We start from the raw sequence: 20,598 nt of genomic DNA, 5'->3' as shown, positions 1-20,598 counted from the left end.
TGATTTCACAGAGGGAGGGAGGGGGGAGCAAATGAATACAAAACAAATCTGGTCTATTTCTTGTTTTGATCAACTCCATCTATCTTTTACATCTCTGGCTGGCAGCTGACGGTGCAGTAGGACTGCTAGCCATCCTCATCTCCTGGCTGCTCCCCAGAAGATGGTGCAATACGACTGCCGGCAGGACTAAAGAGAATGACCCGGTCGAGTCACTCCTATTTCAGTCCCTGCGCCCATGTCTGCCCAGGTGCTCCTGACCGACCTTACCGAGGTGGCCAAGAGCACCTAGGACATGATGATGATGGTTATCAGGCCTATTGCACTGTCTGCTGCCACAAGACAATGAACTACTGCTGTGTAGCAATGCAGTACCACGTCTGCCAGCACCCAGGAGACGTACGGTGACAGTGAGCTGAGCGGGCTCCATGCTGCCGTGGTATGGCGTCTGCACAGATAACCCAGGAAAAAAGGCGCGAAACGATTATCTGCCGTTGCTTTCACGGAGGGAGGGAGGGCCTGACGACATGTACCCAGAACCACCCACAGCAATGTTTTTGCCTCATTAGGCTTTGGGATCTCAACCCAGAATTCCAATGGGCAGCAGAGACTGTGGGATAGCTACTCACAGTGCAAAACTCCAGAAGTTGACACTAGCCTCGGTACTGTGGAAGCACTCCACCAAGTTAATGCACTTAGAGCATTTTGTGTGGGGACACACACAATCGACTATATACAAATGATTTCTAAAAAACTGACTTCTATAAATTCAACCTAATTTCGTAGTGTAGACATACCCTGGAGTGGGAAGGGCTAGTTGCCTGGGAGCAAGGTACCTGAAGTGGAGCAATGCTGGGAAAGGGCAAAGGGAGCGGGGGAACTCTCGCCTGGTAAACACCCAGGCTGCAGACCATGTTTAAGGGGAAAAGGTACTGGGGCTGCAGAGGGACAGCCTGGGGATAAGCAAAGGCAGCAGGTCCTAAGCCCCTGCCAGTGATGAGTGGCCATTACAGACTGCAGTCTGCCCTAGTAAACAGGGTCTAGATGAGGACTGGCAGCAGCCACTGAGGCAAGATGGGTTAAGAGGGTTGGGGGTTCCCCTGGGAGGGTAGACCCAGATTGTAGGTTACTGCTGGGGCAGAACCCTGATGTAAAGGGGCACTGGGGTCCAGGAGGGACATGGGGGCCAGCGGTAGGTGAGACACTGGCTTGCAGAGGGCGCTCTGCGCTGGAATCGAGCTAATTCCCAGGATAACTAGCAAGAGGTGGCGTGCCAGTGAGCCAAGCTCCACTACAGGGACTAAATCATTACTTCTGATCTTTATTTTCCTCCCACCACACTGCAGTCTTAGGGGAGCTTCCTATCACAGTGATTGTTTATAGAGGGTTTAAGAGGATTTTGTAAGATCTGATTACAGTGATCCCCCCAAATATATTGGCATGCCCTAATCGAAAGACTGGGAACTGAGTTATCTGGTGTTAAATAGGTTTCTAGCAGTTAGAGATGGAAAAGACCTATCAGATTATTAAATCCATCTTCTTGTAAGGGCCGCATGTAGTCCCCTGACAGAGGATGTATCAGATATTAAACTGATACTGCCCTGGAAAATAGCCAAAAGGCTGCAAATTAGTGATGGGCTGACCAAAGATAAAAGGTCTGGAGTGGGTTTTGTGACTATCAAAATCTGTCACTCAGGACTTTTTTTTTTTTTTTTTTGTATTTTTGGTTGTCAGTGATGTTTGCCAAAATATGATTATTTCACAGGTTCCAGCCATTTACAAAACTTGTTTCTCTCATTTAAGGTGACAAAGATTCCAAACTACTGAAAATAACTAGGTTGAGCTTGAGGCAAGAAAGCAGTAGCTCCTTTTTAAATTTAAAAGAAAGAAAATAAAGTCAGAACCCAGAATAACTGGTATCACAGATCTCAGCAATACTTTTCACAGGTGCCTTCTTTGAGATCTGTGTTGGTAGCATTGGATAGTTCTCTGGGCGAGTTACAGCATTTAGCTTACAGTAGTCCAAGCAAAAGCAGATTTCCCCATCTGGTTTGGGAACCAGAACCATTGGACAGGCCCAAGGACTTGCAGATTACACCCATCTGTAACCTGTCCTTGATCTCCATTTCTATTGCAGGTTTGGCTTGAGGAGTTATCTGGTAGGGTTGGGCTCTAATTGGGCAAGCATCACCTGTGTCAATGTAGTAGTACGCCCATTCTGTCCGTCCTGGGGTGGCTGAAAACATTGGCGCGAAGCTGGTGCACAGCTCCTGGATTTGCTGTCATTGCTTATGCCCAAGGGTTACGGAAAGGCTCACCTCTTCTATGCCACCGTTGCTTTCCCCTTCATAGTAGACTCCTTCAGGCCACTCAGCGTCATCTCTCTCCTAGGCTGTAAACTGGAGAACCTTGATTTCTTGGGAATAAAAGGGCTTTAGAGAATTAACATGGTATACTTTAGGTTTTAGGGTAAAGTCTGGAAATGCTATGAGGTAATTAACAGCTCCCAGGCACTCTCGGACCATAAATGGCCCCTCCCACGATGCTTCCATCTTATTGGCCTGGAAAACTTTCAGGACCATGACTTGGTCACCTACTCTGAAGGAACGCACTCTGGCATGTTTATCATATCAGGCCTTTTGCTCTTGTTGAGCATCCTGTAGGTTTTGTCGAGCAAGGGCTAGAGAGTCTTTGAGAGTGTTTTGCAGGTTGGTTACAAAGTCCAAAATGTTAGTTCCTGGAGAAGATGTAACCCCCTCCCATTGCTGCTTCACCAACTGTAATGGGCCCCTCAACTTCATGGCCATAAACGAGTTCAAAGGGTGAAAACCCCAAACTGGGATGTGGTACAGCCCTATAGGCAAAGAGCAACTAATGCAACACTCGGTCCCAATCATTGGAGTGCTTATTCACAAATTTACGTATCATGGCCCCCAAAGTTCCATTAAACTTCTCCACCAGGCCATTTGTTTGATGGTAGTAAGGGGTGACAACCAAATGGTTTACCCCATAAGCTTTCCAAAGATGTTTCATGGTCCCTGCCAGAAAGTTAGTTCCCGAATCTGTAAGGATGTCAGAGGGCCAACCTACCCTGGCAACAATGTCTGACAATGCCTGGCTCATGCTTTTAGCCCTGGTGTTGCTTAAAGCTACTGCTTCTGGCCATCGAGTGGCAAAGTCCATGGAAGTCAGCATGTACTGCTTTCCTCTGGGTGTCTTCTTCGGAAAAGGACCCAGAATATCCACAGCTACATGCTGAAATGGAACCTCAATGATGGGGAGTGGCTGGAGAGAGGCTTTGACCTGGTCTTGGAGTTTTCCCACTTTTTGGGACACCTCACAAGACTGGACATAGGTAGAAACATCCTTGCCAATCCCCTCACAGTGGAATGACTTTCCCAAACTGTCTTTGGTCCTATTCACCCCAGGATGGCCACGAGAGTGATCGAGGGCTAAGCTCAAGAGCTTTTCCCAAAACTTAGTTGGAACTACCAACTGTCTCTGAGGATGCCAATTCTCATGCCCACCAGAAAGGGTCTCCTTGTATAAGAGTCTTCCTTCTACAACAAACCTTGACCTATTAGAAGAGCCGAGAGGCGGTGGGTCGCTCTATGCCGCTATCCAAGCTCCCTTGAGGCTTTCATCTGCTTCCTGCTCTGCTTGGAACTGTTTCCTTGATGCTGGAGACATTAGTTCCTCAATGGGTTGAGCTTGGTCCCACTGGAAGTGATGGAGGGTGTCTCCGTCAACTGTGAACCGCTCTCTGCTGGTGCACTAGGTTGTATTTCAGGCTCCGGTTGAGCTTCTTGTGCCGGTTTAGCTACTGGTGCAGGCTCTGTGGCACCCTTTGATGCTGGCTCCCCTGACTCTCGTGGGGTTGCAAGCATGGGCTCTGGTGCTGACTGCTCCGCCAGTTTGGATCCTTAGGCTGGTTCTGGCTGGGTCCCAGGAACTGGATCTACAACTGCTGCAATAGACTCTGGTCTGGAGTCTGGTTCCACCACCTCTGGCTGGGTCCCCAGGCCTGTGGTATCAGGGGACACAGACTGGGTCCTTGTAGGAGGCTCAGGAATGGAGTTAAGTGTGGAGGCCTGTTTAGCCTGGCTCCGGGTGACCATCCCTACCCTTTTTGTTAGCCTTACATGGTTGGCTACGTCTTCTCCTAGCAGCATGGGAATGGGATAATAGTCATAGACTGCAGAGGTCCATATTCCTGACCATCCCTTGTACTGGATAGGCAACTTGGCTGTAGGCAAGTTAAGAGTTGGCCTTAAAGGGTTGCACTGTCACTTGGGCCCCTGGGTTGATGAATTTGGGGTCCACGAGGGATTGGTGGATAGCTGACACCAGTGCTCCAATGTCTCTCCATGCAGTAATCTTCCTCCCACCCACACTCACAGTTTCCCTTCGCTCTGTGGGTATTTGTGAGACATGTGGGCCTGAAGGATCTCGGTGGGATCCCTGGGTGAGGAGTTGCAGTTGGGTGGTGCTCTTGGGGCTGTTGGCCTTCATATGCCCAAGCTCATTACATTTAAAGCATCACCCTGCTGGCTGTGGGCTGGGGCGAGGTGGGTGGTTGGAGAGTAGGGTGGTGGGACAAGAGGACATTTGGGGTCTCCTTGGCTGTTTGGAGGGCTCCTCCATGAGAGGTGGGGCCTTGGGCTGACTCTGATGGTGGGGTGTTGTCTCAGGTTGCCCCTTCTGGTATCCGCTCCAACTGCTACTAGCTTTCTTTTTCTCTGCCACCTCCACCCATTCGGCTCTGATCTCCCCCACCTCAATTACAGTTTTGGGCTTCCCATCTAATATGTACCTTTGTATTTCCTCAGGAACATCCTCTAAGACCTGCTCCATTTGTATGAGGGGAGACAGATCTTCCAGAGACTCAACACTTGCTCCTGATGTCCAGGCATCCCAATTTTTTACAATGTGGTAGGCATGTTGGGAAAATGCCACATCTGGTTTCCACCTTAGAGCTCTTAACCACCGACGAGCATGCTCGAGTGTTAGCCCCATCCTAATTCTGGCCTTCTTTTTTAAAAAGTTTGTACTAGTTAATGGGTTCTTTAGGCATTTCAGCTGCCATCTCTGCTAAGGGTCCACTGAGTTGTGGCCTCAGCTCCACCATATACTGGTCTGTAGGGATGTTGTATCCAAGGCAGGCCCTTTCAAAAATTTTCTAAGAAGGCCTCTGTATCATTGCCTGCCTTGTATGTGAGGAATTTCTTGAAATGGGGAGTGGTATCTGGAGGAAGACTGTTAGAGCTACCTGGCTGAGCAAGCTTAGCCCTTTCCAGCTCTAAGCGCTTCAGCTCTGTCTCTGCTTCTAAGCACTCTGCCGCCATTTCCCCCTCCAAGCGCTTTGTCTCTCTCCTCTCCTCCGCCTCCAAGCGCTTCTCCTCCGCTTCTGCCTCCAAGCGCTTCATCTGTAGGAAGAAATTCCTGTCTTCCGCAGTTAGAACTTGGTCTGGGTTAAGGGCATCCTTCCATCTTGGCACCTGGATCTCAGGTTGGGGAGGGCTGACCATTCCCTCCGGGAAAATCTCCAGTCCCACATCCCCTCCCTGCATTTCTGTCATGGAGCTGGATGTCTGGGCTTGATCTGGGTCTGTCTTCTCTGTGGCATGCCGCTTTGGGAAGACTGGTTGCTCTAGGGTTTTGGTGCCCAACCGCAACCTCATGCACAGGGCTTTCCTACTCTAGCTTAGCTAGTTCGTTGCCACAAAGCCAGGGGAAAAAAATAATAAATTGCTTGTTGGACTCCCTGGCCTTGAAGGCTAAGTCCTCTGTGTGTCTGTTTCCGCCTAAAGGCAACAAAGAAAAGAAAGAGGGCGGAAAGAGAAAACAAAAACCTCCCTGGCTTTGCAGGCTGCCAAAAGGAAAAATGTGTCCTTTTAAAATCCTGAGGTCTGTGCCTCTGGTTCAAAATGATCCCACCGCTCTGCCACCACGTCAAGGTTAATTCCCCATTCTGGCACTTCTAGTGCAGAAGGTGGGGGCCCGCAAGGATTCTAAAAAGTAATACTGGCCAGTCCAGGCTTGCATCAAACTCCAAAGGTTACAGCTTTTCTCTGACTTTGGATTAGTAGATGCTGCCACCACTCAAGTGCAAAACCCCTTTGAGAGCCCAGGAAGGCACACTTGGGAATTCCTTCGTGTGTGGTACCCTCAAGCCCTTTCACCCCCCACCCCTCCAGGGAAGAGCTAAGAAAAAAAGAAAGAAAAGGAAATCAGCTGTTGCCACCAGCTAATTAAACAACGTGCACAAACCTCTAAAAACACAAATATCCAATTCTGTTCTTAAAAAAGGTAAATTTTATGAATAAAAGAAGAAAGAAAATACATCTGGGAATACATCTGGCTATTGCTAAATTTTTAAAAGAGCAACTACAAAGGATTAAACACCAAGAATAGCTTTCTTGAGGTCCAGCTTAAAGGTTACAAGCAAAACAAATGCACCGGGGTTAGCACAAAGGAATCCACAAACCATAACAAAATAAAAGGGAGAAACCTAATCACATCTTCCTAAACATTTCCTGATCCACTTACATATCTGGAGTTTTAAATGAGTAGTTTTGAGGTATGATACAGATGATTTTTTCGTACCTGGCTCAAGCTTCTTACCTGATAGCTGCTGCCCTGTCCACTTCTCTCTGGTGGAACAACAACAGACAGACAAAAGAGGAGTCTTTTTTCAATTTTAAAAAGTTCTAGCCTTCCCACTGGCTCTTTTGGCCAGGTGCCCACTTACTTCCTTTTACCTATGCATAGCAGTGAGACTTTTAAACCCTTTACAGGTAGAGCAATTAGGGAACAGCTACTAGGAGGGATTTTATAGCTACTGGTTGGTTGAGTGTCCATAAAAGGGATCTACCTCCACCCCTGTTCATTTATCACAACTTCAAACATTTTAATGGAAGTTTATCAGTTTTCAGTAAAAACTAGAAACTTGAAATATTTTGGTTTGCAAAAGTTTTGTTGAAAAAGATGGAAAATTTTAAAAAAATTTCTGTGAACATTTTTAAAAGGCCATTTTTCATTGAAAAAAATTTTGATTTAAAAATTTTAACCAGCTCTCCTTGGGGGAATGTAAAGCTGAGGCTGTGCCAAAAAAACCCACCAGAAAAGGTCCACTGCATAAAAAAGTTATGGGAGAAGGTTGTAAGTGTGGGGATGTCACAGCCCTTTAGGAGGGAACTGAACCATTGTAGCTGTTACTGGTCAGCTGATTTCAGCTGTGCTTTAAAGGAAGGCACCTGGGCCTCAGGAGGCATGAGACCCTTACTACCTGGTCCCTGGTAACATGGAGCCTGGGAAACCTAGGATTGCCAGAGTCCCCTGGAAGGAGAGGGAGGGAAGCAGGAGCAACAGGCAGGGGTGGCAGGTTTATATAATTTTTGGTGGTGTCCAGAATGGGTCCAAGTCCTGCCCCTGCCCACCACCTGCCTAAGGCTCTGGGAGGGAGTTTGGGTGCAGGAGGAGGTGTGGGCTCAGGGCTGGGGGAGGGGTGCAGGCTCTGGGAGGGAGTTTGGGTGCAAGCTCTGGGCCAGGGCAGGAGGTTGAGGTGCAGGAGGGGATGTGGGCTCTGGGCGGGAGTTTGGTTTGGGGCAGGCTCTGGGCTGGGGCAGGGGATTGGGGTATGGGAGAGGTGCAGCGCTTATCTCAGGTATCGCCTGAAAGCGACCTGCACACCCCTCTGGCAGTGGCTCCTGGGCGGGGGTAGGTCTCCGTGCGCTGCTGCCTGTAGGCACCGCCCCCACAGCTCCTATTGGTTGCAGTTCCCAGCCAATGGGAACTGCAAAGTCGGTGCTCAGGGCAGGGGCAGCACGTGGAGACACACGTCCAGGGCTGCAGGGACGTGCTGGCTGCTTCCAGGAGTGGTGTGGCCTGAGAGAGGGCAGGAAGCCACCTTAGCCCCACAGTGCTGCTGGTGGTGGTGGCTGGGGGTCCCCGGGCCCCTTTAAATCACCCAGGGGTGGCAAGTGGGGCCAGGAGACGCTCCAGGGGAGGCGTGCAGGGGTGGCAGGTGAGGCCAGGGGAGAGACCAGGCCTGGAACATTGATGGAGCTGGGCCCTCAGGCCCTGAATATTCTTGGAACATAGGCATCACGGGCCCATATCACTTGCCGACCCTAGCAATAGGACTACCAGAGCCCCCTGGGATGGGCGGTAGAAGGAACTGGAGAATTAAAGGGGGGAAAACCCCCTGGGAGCTGTAGCCCAGGGTGAACCAAGGAACTGTGTTTTTGTTCATCTGACTGAAGTTTGGACAATAAAATGACATAAAAGAAAGTGTGTTTGTGTCAGTGAGTCCTTAGCAGGCTGGAGAAGAGTTGTTACAGGACAAAACGATGGTTCTGTTGCATTACTCTGAGGATGCAGAGATGTTGAGTCTCTTCTGATCCAGAATACATGTTAGGTAAAGTATGTTAAAAAAGTGGGGAGGGGATGCAATAAGTGTAGGGGCAGTATTGAGGTGCTTTATGCAGAATCCTACTGGGGTAATCATTACCAACTGAGGAAAGGGGTGCATTGAGGAATTCTTCGCCTGCAGTCAGAGGCACACTGTGGATAACAACCTTGCACATAAGGGCAAATAAGGAGTCTATGGACCTCCCATTTCTATTAAGGGTGATGATGAGGTGCATAGGCAGTAATCTCCTTACACACCATTCATTGTAGGGAAACCAAGGCCATGTCCTCAAAGAGGAGGAGGGACAAAGGGATCAAAAATCACCTTTCTACTGGCAAGCCTGGGGACAGCCCACAAGCTCCTATGCAAGGACTTCATCAGGACAAGTTATGCTTCTCGCAGATGCTATACAAATTCAATTATATTGAATATTAACACAGTGCTTTAGTCAAATTGCACAGTGTCTGTCTCAAATGAGTAATTGCTTCAATATTCTATTATAAACACCCAGCCATATTTCAATGTGTCTGACGCTAGTTTGGAATTAGAACTGCCTTGTAACTACTCTCCCTAAATGTTTCTCTTAACTGAGTTCCCCAGAGTACCTTGGAGCTTCCTTTCCCCATTCCTGTCTTCCAACCTGGTTGACTTGGGCAGGGTACTGTTGGGGACACTGGGGCATGGCCACTAGGTAACTCGAGGGGATGGAAGACTACGAGTGTCGATGAAGCCCCCTTGCACGAGGCCCAGGTGTCCTTGGCCCCCCTCCCGCCTGGAGACACTCGCAGCAGCTCTGCGTACTAGTCCCAAGTGTCCTTGCCCCCCCCCCGGCACACATAGCAGTTATGCTGAGAATCTGCAACAATATGTTGCAGCTTCAGACTGCCTGAAACTAAGCAAGGCCAAACAGGGGAGATATGGAAGAACAATGCTGAATAAAGCAGCTTTATGTATAGTTTAACAAATGATACAGAGAACCAGGGAACTAGCTGGGAACTGGATTGGCTAGCTATATGGATACTTGGGGCAGCTTGCTATTGGAAAAGTATGCTGGGAAAAAGGATGTATAAAAGCCTGTGTAACTTCCTGCTCTGGGTACAGGATTTGAGATTCAAATCTCCCTATACCTTTTTGAAGCTTCAAATAAACTTTTCTGCTTCTCCACCCCATTGTGATTATTGGGTGTAGCACACCGGGTAACAAACCAACTTCAGCTGTTGTTTAGCCTCTTGGCACTGGGTGCTGGCAATAGTACCACGGCAAGCTGAGAAGTCCAGGGTTCCCAACCCCTGCTGCAATTGTCCAGCAGGCACGCGTTGTTGATGTTGTGAAGCTCCCAGAGGCGTGTGACAATGCGACACTCTGGCTGCCTAGGAAGGCAGAAGAAGTTCTTAGCTCTAGTGCCTCTGAGGGAGCTGTCAGGGTGACCCCGCGCCATGGGGTCCCGCCACAACCCCACTTCGAAGTCAATCCCGCGGTGTGTGGGGCCCGGCGGAGAGCCGAAGCGGATTGGGCAGGAGGAACCCCGCACTGCAGGCGGAAACGAGAAGACGTCTTTTCTCATCGCCGGCGCCCCGCCGCGCCGGTCCCATGCTTTTCACCTCTGCATCCCCGCCCCCGCGGCTCCTTTAGGCCCCGCCCACTGCGCGCTCCGTTCGCCGCCATGTTGTGGCTCTACGCAGTTGCTTTTCCTCTAGCTCCTCCCCTCTTCGGACCCCTTTTCTCGCGAGAGACGGGTGGTCGGGCGCGCTCTCTCCCTCCCCTTTTCGGAGCCGGTTCTCGCGGAAGCGATGGAGGCGTTGGGCTAGTTCTCGCGAGAGCTGGTTGCCTTGGCTCCCCGTAGCCATAGTAGCGAGGGGAGGGGGACGAAGCGAGCGAGGATGCTGCGGGCTCCGTTGGGACGCGTCTCTGGCGGTTGAGCAGTTACGGCAAGTGCTAACTTCCATGAGCCCCCTTTGCCTGGGGGTCCCGACGCACCCCGGGAGCGGAGTCCGGCAGCCCCGGGGGATCCGGCCCCTATGTCAGGGTGCTGGGCCCGTTCTTCCCTATCCCAGCCCCAGGGAAGACAGCGACCCCCTGTCCCCGGGGAGACCTCTGCCCCCAGAGCAACGACCCTGCCCGGGGTGGGAGCCCCCTGCCTCCAGGAACAGCCGTCCCAGCAGTGCTGTATCCTGGGGCAAGAGGCGCCTGGGGGGTTCCCGGGAAGTTGGTGGGCTCGGCAGTGGCGGTTCCCCAGGCGGTGAGTGTGTGAGAGGGGTCTAGCTCCTACGGAGCGCGCAGGGCCAGAGGTCTGTGGGTGCTAGTGCAGTGGGGCACTCCGGGGGTATCAGTAACATGCGGTTCAAGGGGTGTCAGTAACAGGTGGGGTTTAAGGGCAGTTAGTTTGTAAGCAGGACTGAGAGATGAAGCCGTGAAATGAGTACTGGCACTGGGGTGATGCAGACAGTTGCTGTACAGCAGTTCTTATTCACTGCTCAGGAGCAAAATAATCCCATGTGTACAAATGTACCACATTCACAAAAACACGTTTTTGTTTTTTATTGAGCAGAAAAGATGCTCAGAATCTGACTTTTACAAGTGAAGGGAAAACCACTAATAAACTATCAAGCTCTTTAAATCAATTCCAGCATGACATGGAATCCATTTGCGGGAGTGAATTCAGCCCCGCATAAGTGGATTGAAATCAATGGGAGTTGTTTATACCAAGGCTGAAATGTGGCATGGCTCTAACCTGCATTCAGGTTGCAGGTGAGAAGAGTTATGTGTATGTTTAAGTCACGAATTTGGTGAGCTGCTAATAGTTAAAGGGGAGTCAGTAACAAAAAAAAAAAAAAGGAGTTCCAGAAGCTAAGAACATCTTCTAGCAAGAGGGAATTTTGAAGTTAGCATCACTGCTGTTAAATTATATTAGTTAGCAATTCTTGATAAGTGAAAGAGACAGAACTGCTGCATAAGTTTGAGATTGAAAGAAACTGGTTTAAAAACTAGAGGCTTGTTTCCTCCTTTTGCATTGAACCAAGGAATGGAAAAAAAAAAAAAGGCTTTTCTGAAAGGGAGAAAGCTGTCTGCCTTTGCAGGGTATGATTTTGTTTGAATCTGTTCTTTCTGTGAGAAGATTATGTCTGTTTTCTGATCATTGAGGATTAGAGTCCTAAAAATAAACCAAAATAATGCACACCTCCTGAGCTCAAAAAGTTACACATCATGGTTTTTTGCTGCCTCAGTGAGTGAGGAGAGAACCTGCTACGGGCATTAAAGGGGTAGAAGTGGGTGGTTGTGTACGTAAATTTTCAGGTAGCTGTTGGTATTACAGAGCAAACTAAGGTGCAGTAATTATGAAGATGTATACAAATTAAAAGGAAAATACTAAAAGAGCTTCATTATATGATCTCTGGGGCAACTTGAAAGAATAAGTAATTTTAGAATAATTCTGAAAACAAGTTTCTTTAAACATACATTACTGTTCATTCTCAGAAAAGGAACTAAGACTGAAAGATTCCTTGGTGCTATAGATTGGATATGAAATAGCACTTGAGCGTCATTTGAAAATGATAAATGCAGAATTAACAATGACTGTTTTTCTCTCTAGAAGAAAGAAAGTACTTTGGCAGTACTGAAAATTAAATTGGTGAAATAATGCAAACTTGAACAAGAAAGTTTTAAAATATAATTGACAAAACACCATGAGCTAAAATAATTTGGAACTGGTCCATGTAGAGCAGCTCTCATTTAGGAGGTGAAACTAGTAATGGCAAGATCTCCAGATTGGATTCTCCAAGAACTCTGCTGCAGTACCTAAATTTGCGTTGCATATTCATTTGTATTGAATTAAATATTTGTCCTTCAGCTCTGTTCACCTCTAGGTGGTGCCTGTCAGACAGGTTTGGGTCACATTGCTCACTGAGTCCTCTTCCTTCCGCCCCCAGCACTCCAGTTAAACTTGCATACTGTTACAGTCTTAGTAGAGAGTTGTGTAGTTTTGTTTATATTAGTGACCAGCTGAAAGAGAATCTAGCTCAATGCTCTGCAGCCAATTCAGGCAAAGCATGTTATGCCCTCCCTCCTTCTGTTGTGGGTTATGTAATGATATTAGTCCATTTTGGGGCTAGAGCCGCAAGTTCATTAAGATGGGTAATGGAAATCCAAATCCTCTTTTATCCAACTCTCATGCTATTTAGCATTAAACCTACTTACATGAGTTTTAACGCAGAATACCCTGAATGCAGAAAGTGTTTTAGTTCAAGTTGGTAAGTGCTAAAAACCTCACTATTATGCTTTCAGTCTCTAGTTAACTCTCAGTTCCTACGTTGCACTTATTTTTTGTTTTATTACAGTAGCTCCCTGTGATCAGGTGCCTGAGATGGGCCACACCGAGAATGCCACACTCAGGGCGCACTGCAAGAAACACAGCAGACAATCCCCAAAAACTTGTGGTTTATTTTATAGAGTCACCAAATCAACATAAAAAGAGCTTCTGTAGTATCACACTGGTTAACAAGAAGCCAAACACAGCCCCCATTAGATATTCCAGCCCTTGGCTCCAATGGAGGCAAACAGGTCTAATACAGTGATTTTTAAAAAAGGAGAGAGTTATTGAATTTGAGAGGTTAGGAATCACATATATACAAATGATTTTTTTCAGTGTTCATAAAGCAGATTTGTAGCAGTAATTTTATATTTGCTAATTTGCAAAAGTTTTATTGGAATTATCCCAAGAGGACAGAATCCAAAGACCGTTTAGATGTAAAATCTGGTAGTCTTTCAATGCATTTTCCAGGGTATTCCAAATAACTACTTGGAAGATCTTGGCCCTGCGGCTTAAACTTTGTCTGCTCAAAGTTCAGCAGACTAGAGATGAAAGGATCAGGCCTGAGGTTTCTCTTTATAGCTGAAGCAGGTTCTTCAAGTGCTTTGAGCACAGCATCTGACTGAGGATTCTTTGCTGAGCAGATGTAACCCATGTGCCTAATAGGGGAGATATCTCTTTAAGAGACCTATGGTGAGTGGAGGTAGGAATGAGTTGTGTCTGGGTCATTGTTCACACACAGAAGACCATTCTATTTTGGCATCTTTTCAATGGTTCCTTCCTTGTATTTGCCCCTTTCCTTGCCCGCTTGGCGAGACTTTGCTTTGCGTTCCAAGATCTTTTTGCGATCCTTATCCAGTTTTAGCCTAGTGATCACCACCTTGCTAGGATGGATTCCAACGTGGACTGTTGTGCCATTGGCCTTCTCATGCTATACGCGTTCAATGTAGATGACGTATTTTTTTTCTGTATACCTGGACTACCATGCCGATTTGCTGGCCTTTATAATGTCCCCGGACAACCTGGACTTTGTCATCTTTTTGGATGGGCATGGAGCTGACATTGTATTTCTGCCTTAGCTCCGTGGAAAGGGGGGAAGACATGATCTTCCTGTGAATGTGAGAAGGTGCATGGAAGTGCCTCTTGCGGTTCTTGCTGCTGTCCAAGGTCAAAAAAAGATTGAACTTCATTTTGGCCCAGTGCTGGCTCCACAGCCAGAAGTTTCTGGAATTGGGTGTGGTAGTTTTGGGTATGCTACAATAGGTTCCCTGTTGCTGGGGTCAGACTCCACACGGGCAAGCAGTCAGGGCAGCTGCTTTACAAAGTGCCATGTGCTTTATGTGTGTTGGGAGAAGCTGAGCCCGGAGGAGCAGAAAGCAGGCTGTTTTCCCTAACTCTGAAGCATCTTGCAGCAGGTTTTTGTTGTTTTTTTTTTTTTTTAATTTAATCTCTATACTTAACTGAATGGCTGGTTAACCAGTTAGCTGACTGGCTAACAGTGATTTCAAAAGAAGAGTCTGCATGGATTCTCACTGAAGATACCTACAAGCAAGTGGAGGGAAGATGTTGTTTTAGACTCAGCGGACAGTATAGATTTGTTTCAGAGTAGCAGCCGTGTTAGTCTGTATTTGCAAAAAGAAAAGGAGTAGTTGTGGCACCTTAGAGACTAATAAATTTATTTGAGCATAAGCTTTTGCGAGCTACAGCTCACTTCATCAGATGCATTCAGTGGAAAATACAGTGGGGAGATTTATATACATAGAGAACATGAAACAATGGGTGTTACCATACACACTGTAATGAGTGATCACTTAAGGTGAGCTATTACCAGCAGGTGTTAGCTCACCTTAGGTGATCACTCTCGTTACAGTGTGTATGGTAACACCCATTGTTTCATGTTCTCTATGTAATAAATCTCCCCACTATATTTTCCACTGAATGCATCCGATGAAGTGAGGTGTAGCTCGCGAAAGCTTAAGCTCAAATAAATTGGTTAGTCTCTAAGGTGCCACAGATACTCCTTTTCAGTATAGATTTGGTGATCAAAAATTCTGAGACTCAGATAAACTTAACCTAAGCTTTTGGAAACTCTGAGTTGCTTCTCACTGTGTTTCTGTGGGAACTGACCTGTTCAGATTTTAATTTTTCTTTACTTGTGTTTATGCAGAACTATAAAGATAATGTATGTGGATTATAAAATAGCTATGTTATGCTGAAAAAATTAAATTATAAAATCTTATAATAAAGAAACAAAGTTGTTACTTAAGTTCATTCCTTTCGTTCCTTTTGGGACTTGGATGTGGGGAGGTTGACCCTGTGCAATCCTTGCTGAAAATCCTTAGAGACTGAATTCTGGGTCTCCAGCTAAGTTTCTATGGGAGTTTTGTTATTTAGGCAATGAAGTGAACTCTAGCCCATCCAAAGGTTACAAATTGGAGCCCGAACAGACAGGGACTTGAGGATTGCTCAGAGGTCACATCTGATTTTTTTTGAGGAATATTACAGCAGTTATAAAAGAATTTGGTGGTGGTGACTATTATTGAATCTTTACACTGTATTAATATTAAGATAATGGAAACTTGTCCACACATTTTGGGCATGTTGATTGTACAGCAGAAACTAAGAGGGCTGTTAGAATCTTTGGTCATGTGACTAATAGGAGGAGGGTGAAGGGAGAACAAAAAGATATGATTCTTTGTGAATTTGAAGATCCTGTTTCTGTGATACACATAGGACGGAACGGTGTGTTGCAGAAGTTAGGGCAGAAATGGGATGTGACTCCTATTCATTTTGAGGTTTTGTCATTCATATCCACTGGTTCTGTGCCCAGAGTACTTTAGTGCAGGGATCAGGGATATTATGTGTATTCTGACAGAGGGTTCAAGACTGCGACATGGGCTGTGGTTACACCTGTGCGTGATAAACAGACTAGGTGGTTAACAGATACTACACCAATTATAGACTGAGGTCCAGTTGAAGCCTCTACTCCTGCTGTGAGTCTCCCTCCTGACAGGCAACATCTTTTGTTAGAGAGGGTGCTGAAATCTGAAACTGTGACTGGTGTGAAATTTAAACCAAAATGTTCTTTGTGTAATTCACCCAGATCCAATGCGAAAAAGTTTTTCCTACTATCCAACCTAAACCTCTCCTACTGCAACTTGAGACCATTGCTCCTTGTTCTGTCATCTGGTAGCACTGAGAATAGTCTAGATCCATCCTCTTTGGAACCCCCTTTCAGGTAGTTGAAAGCAGCTATCAAATCCCCCCTCATTCATCTCTTCTGCAAACTAAATAATCCCAGTTCCCTCAGTCTCTCCTCATAACTCATGTGCTCCAGCCCCCTAATCATTTTTGTTGCCCTCCCCTGGACTCTTTCCAATTTTTCCACATCCTTCTTGTAGTGTGGGGCCCAAAAGTGGACACAGTACTCCAGATGAGGCCTCACCAACGTTGAACAGAGGGGAACGATCACTTTCCTCGATCTGCTGGCAGCGCTGCTACTTATACAGGCCAAAATGCTATTAGTCTTCATGGCAACAAGGGCACACCGTTGACTCATATCCAGCTTCTTGTCCACTGTAACCCCTAGGTCCTTTTCTGCAGAACTGCTGCCTAGTTGCTCAGTCCCTAGTCTGTAGCAGTGCATGGGATTCTTCCATCCTAAGTGCAGGAGTCTGCACTTATCCTTGTTGAACCTCATCAGATTTCTTTTGGCCCAGTCCTCCAATTTGTCTAGGTCCTTCTGTATCCTATCCCTAACCTCCAGCGTATCTGCCACTCCTCTTAGTTAGTGTCATCTGCAAACTTGCTGTGGGTGCAATCCACGCCATCCTCCAGATCATTAATGAAGATGTTGAACAAAACCGGCCCTTGAGGCACTCCGTTTGATACCGGCTGCCAACTAGACATGGAGCCATTGATCACTGCCCGATGATCTAGCCAGCTTTCTATCCACCTTTATAGTCCATTCATCCAGCCCATACTTCTTTAACTTGCTGGCAAGAATACTGTGGGAGACTGTATCAGAAGCTTTGCTAAAGTCAAGGAATAACATATCCACTGCTTTCCCCTCATCCACAGAGCCAGTTTTCATCATAGAAGGCAATTAGGTTAGTCAGGCATGACTTGCCCTTGATGAATCCATGTTGACTGTTCCTGATCACTTTCCTCTCTTTGAAGTGCTTCAAAAGTGATTCCTTGAGGACCTGCTCCATGATTTTTCCAGGGACTGAGGTGAGGTGGATTGGCCTGTAGTTGCCTGATTTCTTTAGCAAAGCTTTTGACACGCTCTCCCACAGTATTCTTGTCAGCAAGTTAAAGAAGTATGGGCTGGATGAATGCACTATAAGGTGGGTAGAAAGTTGGCTAGATTGTCGGGCTCAACGAGTAGTGATCAATGGCTCCATGTCTAGTGGGCAGCCGGTGTCAATTGGAGTGCCCCAGGGGTCGGTCCTGGGGCCGGTTTTGTTCAATATCTTCATAAATGATCTGGAGGATGGTGTGGATTACACTCTCAGCAAATTTGAAGATGATACTAAACTGGGAGGAGTGGTAGATACGCTGGAGGGCAGGGATAGGATACAGAGGGACCTAGACAAATTGGAGGATTGGGCCAAAAGAAATCTGATGAGGTTCAATAAAGATAAGTGCAGGGTCCTGCACTTAGGACGGAAGAACCCAATGCACAGCTACAGACTAGGGACCGAATGGCTAGGCAGCAGTTCTGTGGAAAAGGACCTAGGGGTGACAGTGGACGAGAAGCTGGATATGAGTCAGCAGTGTGCCCTTGTTGCCAAGAAGGCCAATGGCATTTTGGGATGTATAAGTAGGGGCATAGCCAGCAGATCGAGGGACGTGATCGTCCCCCTCTATTCGACATTGGTGAGGCCTCATCTGGAGTACTGTGTCCAGTTTTGGGCCCCACACTACAAGAAGGATGTGGATAAATTGGAGAGAGTCCAGCGAAGGGCAACAAAAATGATTAGGGGTCTGGAACACATGAGTTATGAGGAGAGGCTGAGGGAACTGGGATTGTTTAGTCTGCAGAAGAGAAGAATGAGGGGGGATTTGATAGCTGCTTTCAACTACCTGAGAGGTTGTTCCAGAGAGGATGGTTCTAGACTATTCTCAGTGGTGGAAGAGGACAGGACAAGGAGTAATGGTCTCAAGTTGCAGTGGGGGAGGTTTAGGTTGGATATTAGGAAAAACTTTTTCACTAGGAGGCTGGTGAAACACTGGAATGCGTTACCTAGGGAGGTGGCAGAATCTCCTTCCTTAGAAGTTTTTAAGGTCAGGCTTGACAAAGCCCTGGCTGGGATGATTTATTTGGGGATTGGTCCTGCTTTGAGCAGGGGGTTGGACTAGATGACCTCCTGAGGTCCCTTCCAACCCTGATATTCTATGATCCTCCTCCTTCCCTTTTTTAAAGATGGGCACTACATTAGCCTTTTTCCAGTCGTCCGGGACCTCCCCCCATTGCCATGAGTTTTCAAAGATAATGGCCAATGGCTCTGCAATCACATCCGCCAACTCCTTTAGCGTTCGGACGCAGCGCATCCAGCCCCATGGTCCTGTGCTCGTCCAGCTTTTCTAAATAGTCCTGAACCGCTTTTTCTCCACAGAGCGCTGGTCACCTCCTTCCCATACTGTGCTTCCCAGTGCAGTAGTCTGGGAGCTGACCTTGTTCGTGAAGACAGAGGCCTAAAAAGTATTGAGTACGTTAGCTTTTTCCACATCCTCTGTCACTAGGTTGCCTCCCCCATTCAGTAAAGGGCTCACTCTTTCCCTGACCACCTTCTTATTGCTAAAATAACTGAAGAAACCCTTCTTGTTACTCACAACATCCCTTGCTAGCTACAATTCCAAGTGTGATTTGGCCTTCCTGATTTCACTCCTGCATGCCTGAGCAATATTTTTATACTCCTTCCTGGTCATTTGTCCAATCTTCCACTTATTGTAAGCTTCTTTTTTGTGTTTAAGATTAGCAAGGATTTCGCTGTTAAGCCAAGATGGTTGCCTGCCATATTTACTCTTCTTTCTACAAGTCGGGATGGTTTGTTCCTGCAACCTCAATAAGGATTCTGTAAAATAAAGCCAGGTCTCCTGGACTCCTTTCCCCTTCATGTTGTTCTCCCAGGGGGTCCTGCCCATCAGTTCCCTGAGGGAGTCAAAGTCTGATTTTCTGAAGTCCAGGGTCATTATTCTGCTGCTCTCCTTTTTTCTTTGTGTCAGGATCCTGAACTTGAGCATCTCATGCATCTGAACTTAAGCTCAGTTTTCTGAGCCTCACCAACACATTAGAGAACCACCTTCTGTGTACCTGACTATACTACCCACATTAGCCCAAGAGGTTGGTGGGGTAAAAGATACTGAATTGAACTCTTATGTACAAGATCAATTTTTTCATGGTTGTTGACATGAATCTTTTTAAAATAGACCCTTAATAAAAGGGATTAGTGGTGGTGGTAGAAAAAAGAGCATCTCTTATGCCACACTCCTTTTTGAGGTAAGATTCATTGAAAGGGATACTCCTGAGGGCATTCTGCGCCAAAAAATTAAAAAGTCTGCAAAATTCTGCAAATTTTATTTGTCAAATAAATGTGGAGACTCCAGCATGGCATTGGGGAGCACAGGCCACTGGCTGTACGGAGGTGGGAGACCACTGTGCAGCTCCTCCCCGGGAAACAGACTCAGTAGTGAGGCTCCACCCAACCCTGACACAGCGCAAGGGCAGGCCCTGGCCCAGAAACACCCGAGGGCCCGGCCCCTCTGTGCCAGGTGCATCAGGTGTGGGCAGGCAGGCTCAGCAATGCAGGATCCAATTGTGGAGGGACTCTGTGTGGGGCAATCTGGGTGCCGGTGGCTCAGTGGGGGTTCTGGGTGCAGTGGTAATGGAACTCTGCAGGAGGGTCCAGGTGAAGGTGGTTGGGGCTGGGTGGGGGTGTCTGCGGGGGTGGGGAGGTGGGGCTCAGTGGGGTTGAGATCCATGTGCATCTGGGGCTTGGTAGGGTGGGGGTACGGGTGGCTTGTCAGGGTGGTCCAGGTGCAGGGGGAGTGGGACTTATTGGGGGGTTCTGGATGTGTGTGTGTATGGGAGGGTGAGGCTCCGCGGGAGGGTCTGGGTATGAGGGGGTCTGGATGCACGGGGTGCAGGAAGTGTGGGGCGGGGGGAGAGTTTGCAGAGCTTTCTACAGCTGGGGGAGAAATTTGGTGGTGAGTCTGACACAGCCCCAGCAGCTGTGCGGGGGAAGAGGAAGACCCGTCCTCCCCAGCCTAGCGAGGACTAGCAACTGAGCCTGGCGCAGGGTAGGAGCCACCAGCCGCGCCTTTTCCAGTCCTCCCCTCCTGTGCCACAGTGATTTACCGCTCTGCCAGCTGCCCTGGACACCCAAAACATACTGTTAGGGAAGGTCATATAACAGCTCTTGTGGCTTCCCTTTGCTTTCCTGTCAGAAAGTCGTTTTTCTGCGGGGAAGCAAAGAAATCTGTGGGGGACATACATTCGGTGCATGTGCAGTGATGCAGAATTCCCCCAGGAGTAAAGGGAGCACTTTGATAAACAAGAGAGAAAACTTTGACAAGAACTAGAAGAAAAAGGAAAGCCATTGCATAGGAGTCGTTTGCAGTTGATAAAGGCACCTGAAAATACTTCCAGTGCCCATGAAGAAGTCACTGCAGTAGACTGGAAGGAGAAATATCTGCAGGCTGAGCAGCAGTTGGTGGGACTGCAGATGACCAAGCCAAGTTCTGAAATGTCCATATCCGATACACGATTCCCTCCTCAAAGACCCAAAGAATTTAATAAGCAACACCAAGATTTAACAGAAGAAATTCTTTGTTTTAACTGGGAGTGAATAGGACATTTTCAAAATGATTATGAGAA

At 47.5% G+C, this 20,598-nt stretch overlaps 1 protein-coding gene and 1 pseudogene across 4 annotated transcripts in view; one reads left to right on the top strand and one right to left on the bottom strand.

Moving 5' to 3' along the window:
* The first annotated feature begins 10,243 nt into the window (after nucleotides 1-10,243).
* Nucleotides 10,244-20,598, top strand: part of USP54 (ubiquitin specific peptidase 54) — a 270,589-nt gene continuing 260,234 nt past the window's right edge. For all 3 annotated transcript variants that reach the window (XM_084635210.1, XM_084635211.1, XM_084635212.1), the window contains exon 1: nucleotides 10,244-10,338. The gene's annotated coding sequence lies outside the window, so the exon portion shown is untranslated. The remainder of the gene's footprint in view (nucleotides 10,339-20,598) is intronic.
* On the bottom strand, nucleotides 13,468-13,921 carry LOC311524232 (large ribosomal subunit protein uL24 pseudogene; annotated as a pseudogene). Its single transcript has one exon. The product of its transcript is annotated as a large ribosomal subunit protein uL24 pseudogene (transcript).

The sequence above is a fragment of the Lepidochelys olivacea genome (assembly GCF_965140295.1).
Source record: "Lepidochelys olivacea isolate rLepOli2 genome assembly, chromosome: 7".
Lineage (NCBI taxonomy): Eukaryota > Metazoa > Chordata > Testudines > Cheloniidae > Lepidochelys > Lepidochelys olivacea.
This window is presented reverse-complemented; position numbering and strand designations above follow the sequence as displayed.